The sequence below is a fragment of the Sminthopsis crassicaudata genome, chromosome 1, assembly GCF_048593235.1.
Source record: "Sminthopsis crassicaudata isolate SCR6 chromosome 1, ASM4859323v1, whole genome shotgun sequence".
In the NCBI taxonomy this organism is placed as follows: Eukaryota; Metazoa; Chordata; class Mammalia; order Dasyuromorphia; family Dasyuridae; genus Sminthopsis; species Sminthopsis crassicaudata.
This window is the reverse complement of record NC_133617.1, coordinates 196391915-196398198: the sequence shown is the minus strand read 5'-3', so window position 1 is coordinate 196398198 and position 6284 is coordinate 196391915.

Sequence of the window (6284 nt, the reverse complement as noted above, 5' to 3'; positions counted from 1 at the left end):
AGGTAGGAAGTGAGGATGGGCTGCCCTCCTTTCCCTGACAAGAGCATTCATATGTCTCTCTTGGGGGTCCCCTTACTCTCCCTGCATTTAGTCTGAAATTCCTTTCCAGTGCTATTTGTCTCCATACCCTCATTCTTCTGCCCAGCCTTAACTTTCCCAAATCCTTGTTCTCTTTAGTCCTCTTTCCATTGTACCCTCTGAGACTCTTCTCTTCTTTAAAACAACAAAAATTCATATTACTTTCAAAGATCCTCCTTTTTTTCCCCCCTTTTCTTTTACCCCCCCCATATTGAAAAATAAAAAAAAAATATTCTGTTATAAAGAAAGATAGTTAAGCAAAATAAATTCCCCCACTGACCATGTTTAAAAATAATATCCCAAAAGGACCTGTATGTGCAAGAATGTTTGTGGCAGCCCTCTTTGTAGTGGCCAGAAACTGAGTGGATGCCCATCAATTGGAGAATGGCTGAATAAGTTATTGTACATGAATGTTATGGAATATTATTGTTCTGTAAGAAATGACCAATAAGATGATTTCAGAAAGGCCTGGAGAGACTTACATGAACCGATGCTGAGTGAAATGAGTGGACCAGGAGATCATTATATACTTCAACAACAATATTATATGATGATCAATTCTGATGGATGTGACTCTCTTCAATAATGAGATGAACCAAATCAGTTATAATATATCAGTAATGAACTGAACCAGCTACACACAGCGAAAGAACTCTGGGAGATGACTATGAACCACTACATAGAATTCCCAATCCCTCTGTTTTTGTCCACCTGCATTTTGGATTTCCTTCACAGGCTAAATGTACACTACTTCAAAGTCCAATTCTTTTTGTACAGCAAAATAACTGCTTGGACATATATACATATATTGTATTTAATTTATACTTTAACATATTGAAATGTATTGGTCAACCTGCCATCTGGGGTGGGGGGGAGAAGGGGGAAAATTAGAACAAAAGGTTTGGCAATTGTCAGTGTTGAAAAATTACCCATGCATATATCTGGTAAATAAAAACTATTAATTAAAAAAAAATCCCAGTCTTTACTGTGAGTCCATTAGTTCTCCATTATGACATAGACATAATGTTTTATCAGGAGTCCTCTTGAATTATGGTTGGTCATTGTGTCAGTCAGTTTCCAGGTCTTTCAAAGTTGTTTCTTTTTATATTATTACAATTATATAAATAGTTTTCTTCATTTTGTAACACAGAATATGTCTTCCCAGGTTTCTCTGAAATTCTCCCCTTCCTCATTTTTTATAGCATAATAGTCTTATCACAAAGTGTATTCCATAACTTGTTTTGCAACGGACAACCAGTTCTTTGCCACCAGAAAAAAAAAAAGTTGCTATCTCTCTCTCTCTGTACTTGTGTGACCTTTTCTTTTTTCTTTGATCTCTTTGCAGTATAGTCCTAAGAATGGTGTTGCTGGGTCAAAGAGTATGCTTTTTAGTTACAGTTTGGAATTGCTTTCCAGAATGGAAACCTCATTATAGGCAAATTAGTGTGCCTATTTTCCCAGATCCTTTCAGCATTTATCATTTTTCGTTATTATCAACTTTATCAATCTAATAGATATGAAATGGAACCTCAAAGTTGACTTATTTTGCATTTTTCTAATTTGCTATCTCTAATTCTCTAACAACTTAGGACATTTTTTTTTCATATGGCTATTGATAGATTAAATATCTTTCTTACTTGAAAAATGACTGTTCATTTCCTTTGACCATTTATCAGTTGGGAAATTAAGTCTAGAAGACATCTTGATGTTGGAGAAAGATTCCACAAGATGAAGGAGCTGTTTAGTGTATTTTTGGTGAAACCATATAAAATGATGTCATCCATGCATTTCAATGTCATCCAGTGATTAATAAAATATCTCCAGTCAACACTCTAATTTGGAAGCTAGTATTAAAGCTAGGAAAAACCATGACTGGCTTAAACCGTCTCCCTGGAAAAAATGTAGTTTGATATTAATTGTCCTTAATATTATTGTGTTTGTGGTGTGTTTTAAATAGAGAATAGTCACCAATGTGTACATCAAATATTCTAGAATTCTCTTTATATTTTGGTCTGTTTTGTGTATTTAAAATACAAGAGCAAGTTGCAAGTGAGGAACTGAATAGAAGACTCTCCTTTTTTATCTCTTCTTTTTGGTTCCCCAGATTTCCTTCAAGTCCAAGCTAAAATCCCATCTTCTACAGAAAGTCTTTCTTAATTTCCCTTAATTTTGGTGTCTTTCCCATCTTGATAATCTCCAATTTGTCCTGTATGTAATTTGTTTGAAAATAGTTGTTTGCAAGTTGTCTCCTCCATTAGACTATAAGTTCCTTGAGAGCAAGGGCCTTTTTTAACCTTCCTTATATCACAAACACCTAACAATAACTCTCAGTAGGCACTTATTAAATGGCTACTTATTAGAACTGAGGGTGGATTTGCCATAATCAATAAAGGCAGTATAAATGTTCTGGTGCTTTGGGATGGCTTGTTCAATATTTACCAAATATATAATGAGTTTCTCTTTATACTCTTAGGACTTTTGCTATGCCCTTTTTTTGTTCCTCAGCTAATATTATTTTCTTATGTTTATAAAATTTTCTCCAATGCTACAAACTGTGAATGCTATGTGTCTATGTATCTATATATACATAATTGTTTTATATTTGGAGAGTTCACTGGTGTTTTCATCTTTAGTACTAAGAACCCCTCTTTTAAGAAAGATTGGATTAGGCTTAAATATGAGAAGAAGCTGGGTAAAGTGTTTTGTGAGTAATTAGTGCACCAATGTGATAAGTTTGAGCCAATAATTTTGGACCTTATCTGGTCCTGCTGCTTTCCAGTTTTGCAGAAAAGTTGTAGTTTCAGACAACTACTTTAATTCCACTACTTTTTTTCATTCATTATATTAATTATGCTCAAACTTTTTGTTTCTTGGTTGATCTACTTGTATTTCATTAGAAGTGACCTTCTTGGCATTATAAAGATATCCAGAAATTTTACATTTGCTCATTCTTTCCTCTAAATTCCTTGCTTCTCAGGCCTCTGTATGAAAGGGTTTTTTATTATTATTGATATTAAGTTATTTACTTTATTCTTTTCACTGGTAGCCTTAATCTTCTGAATTTTGCTTTCAGTTGCTGACAAAGGGAATCTAGAATTTCTGGTATATTTTTGTTTCTCAAATTATGATGTTCCGTGTTTCTTTTTTTGGTTACTTTTAATTGGGTGATATGGAATTTGAGTTTTATTTACATACCAGTTAGACATTGATGTAATATTCCAGTGCCTTTATAAAGTACCTTCAAAAAACTGTTTGCTTCTAAATATATGGTAGTTGACACCCATCCTTAGGAGTTTTCCTGGTAATCTCACTTTTCTTTTTGTTTTTTATTGTGGCAATGGCCACTTGCATGTTCTTGTTGTGTGAAAATTTAGATATATTTTTATGCTTTCAGTCAAATATTGTGGTAGAATATAATTATACTAGGCACTGTGAAAAAATAAGATGAATGAAACAATCCCTACTCACAAGAAGTTTGTGTTCTAATGGGAGAGACAAGTAATCATCTGAGTACAAAGAATAAATGTAAAGAGAATATGGAAAAAAGGAAGTACAATGTAATTTGGGGGAGAGGGCAGTAAAAGTAGAATTAGGAAAGCCTTCATAGAGAAAGTAGTGCTTGAATTGAACCTTGAAGAAAAATATGAATTCTATGAAGTGGAGGTAAGAAGGGAGTATATTCCAGGCATAAGGGATAGCTAGTATGAAGGCCTGGAGATGGGACATGGAAGTGACATGTGTGAGGAACAGTGGAAAAAGCTGTCTGAATGGACCAAAAAGAATGGAAGAAGAATTAATATATAATGAGCTTGGAAAGTTAAGTTGGAACTAGGTTATGAAGGACTTTAAAAGTGAAGTAGAGGAATTTATATTTGATTCCAGAGGCAATAGGGAACCACTGAAAGTGTTTGAGTAAGGCTTCACACCTGTTCAATATAATATAACACAACAATATAAAAGATATACTAGAGTTAGGAGAGTCTTGAGGGAGGGAGAACAATTAGGAAGCTATTGCAAAATTTAGGTAAGAGGTGACAAGGGTCTGAAAGTGAGAATTATATAAAAAGAGGAGTCAGATATTAGATGTAGAGGTGGAAAGGGCAATATTTGCTCATTTCCTTTTTAAAAAATCATAAATACTTTGCTCTTCTCAGCAATGTGGTGATTCAAGACAATTCCAAAAGACTTGGAGGGAAAATGCCATCCCCATCCAGAGAGAGAACTAAAGAGGCTGAATGGGGATCAAAGCATAGTATTTTCACCTTTTGTGCTATTGTTTATTTATTTACTTTTTTATTTCTTGTAATTTTCCCCCTTTTGATCTGATTTTTCTTGCACAATATGTCTAATATGGAAATACGTTTAAATGGATTGCACATGTTTAATTTATCTCAAATTGCTTGCTATCTTGGGGAGGGGGAGGAAGGAAAGGGAGGAAAAAAAATTTGGAACACAAAGTCTCATAAAAGTGAATGTTAAAAAATATATATGTATTGGAAAATAAAACACTATTGAGAAAAAAATAAAATGAAAAGTCATGAAACTTTTTTGGCATCTGATTTTAAAGTAGAATTTCTGGAGTTTTGTGTTAACTGAAAATTTCAATAAGCTCACGGTCTTTTACTTTTCTCACTTTAGATTTTATTAAATTCTCTTTTATCTTTTCTTTCATCTAATCTAGGCTTAAGGATGAAGTTATTTCTTCTGATCACCCTGTACTGGTTGGCAATACTTTGTGTGACTTGGAGATGAAGCAGGAGTGTACTAGTAAATATTTAACCAGCTCTCAAGGAAAAAAAATACAGATGGCATAGTTTTAACTTTAATCTGTATTGTTAATATTTTCTCTATCGCTTTCTTATATCTAAGCAATAAAGGCATATTTTTTAGCATTTAAATATTTCTGAGAAATAAATGCTCATACTAAGATAATATAAGAAATCACAAATCAGTTGTTGATAGGGAGCAACTGAATGGCAGAGAAAACAAATGCTATAGTTCAGAGGAAGAAGATATCTCCATGGTCTTAAGTGATCAAGGAAGTAATCAAAGAAGAGATAGAACATGAGCTAGATATGAATGCCAGGATATCATTCACTGCCACTTGGAATTCTTTTAATAAGAGACAAAGATTTTCATTCCACCTTACAGCATATATTGGTGATAGTGAAATGTTTAAGTTTTTGAAATTCTTCTGAAATAATGGGGGATTCAGGAAAATTGGGGATCAAAATTTTAAAATGTCCATTTTTATTATTGAACATGATCATACATCACTAATATTTTCCAACATATAATTTTGTATTCAAGATAGTAAATATTCACCATCCCTGATGCCATTGGGTAACAGATATAAATTATCTGACTTTGGGCATGATCAGTTCCTCTTTCAGAGCCAATTCCTTACCCTGAATAAGCAGAAGTCAAGGAGAAACTATTTCACGTAATTTGAATAAACTTTCCCAGTTGATTCTAGAGGAATTCATGGAATAAAGAAACAGAGGGGATGAATTAAATGTAGAAGGTGCTGATATGTACATGAAGTGGAAATCATGGTACTATGGGAGAAAGTGAGTCGGACTGTGTATTCTCTATGGCTCCCAACCCAATATTGAGAATAACAGTTCTTCAGAATTGCAGAGGAATGGCATATTTTTAATTCCTGGAAGAATTCTGATACAAGGATAGAGATCATGGGAACCAGTCTGCAGCTGTATATTGAGCTAGAACAGAATTCACTATAAAAAGAACTTCAGAGTTGTTTCCATAAAGGAATCGTGATGGAGGCTTCCTGGGAAAGGACACAGCTGATGCCTTCTTTTGGTAGGTGAGGAAAATTGAAAGTAAAGTATGTGACAGGCACAAATTGGCAGAAGAGGGCATATGGGATACTTGCATAATTCTGGAACCATAACAAGCAATGCTAGAATGCAACAATCTCACCCTCTTCTGGAGGTACTTGGGCTGATGGAGGCTGTGAATGGTGGCAGGCCAGTGGAAGAGTAAAGACTTATAGCTAGTGAGAAAACCATAGGGCCGACAGCCACTAAGGAAAGACAGCGAAAGCTTTAGTGGAAGACCAAACTAATGAGCCCCATCGCTGCGAGGCTGCCCAGGGCACGACTCCAAGCTACGGAGGCTATGCAGGCTTCTTGGGAGGGTGTTTGTAGGTGGCTTGTTAGGCTCTGTGTGAGCTCTGTTTTCTT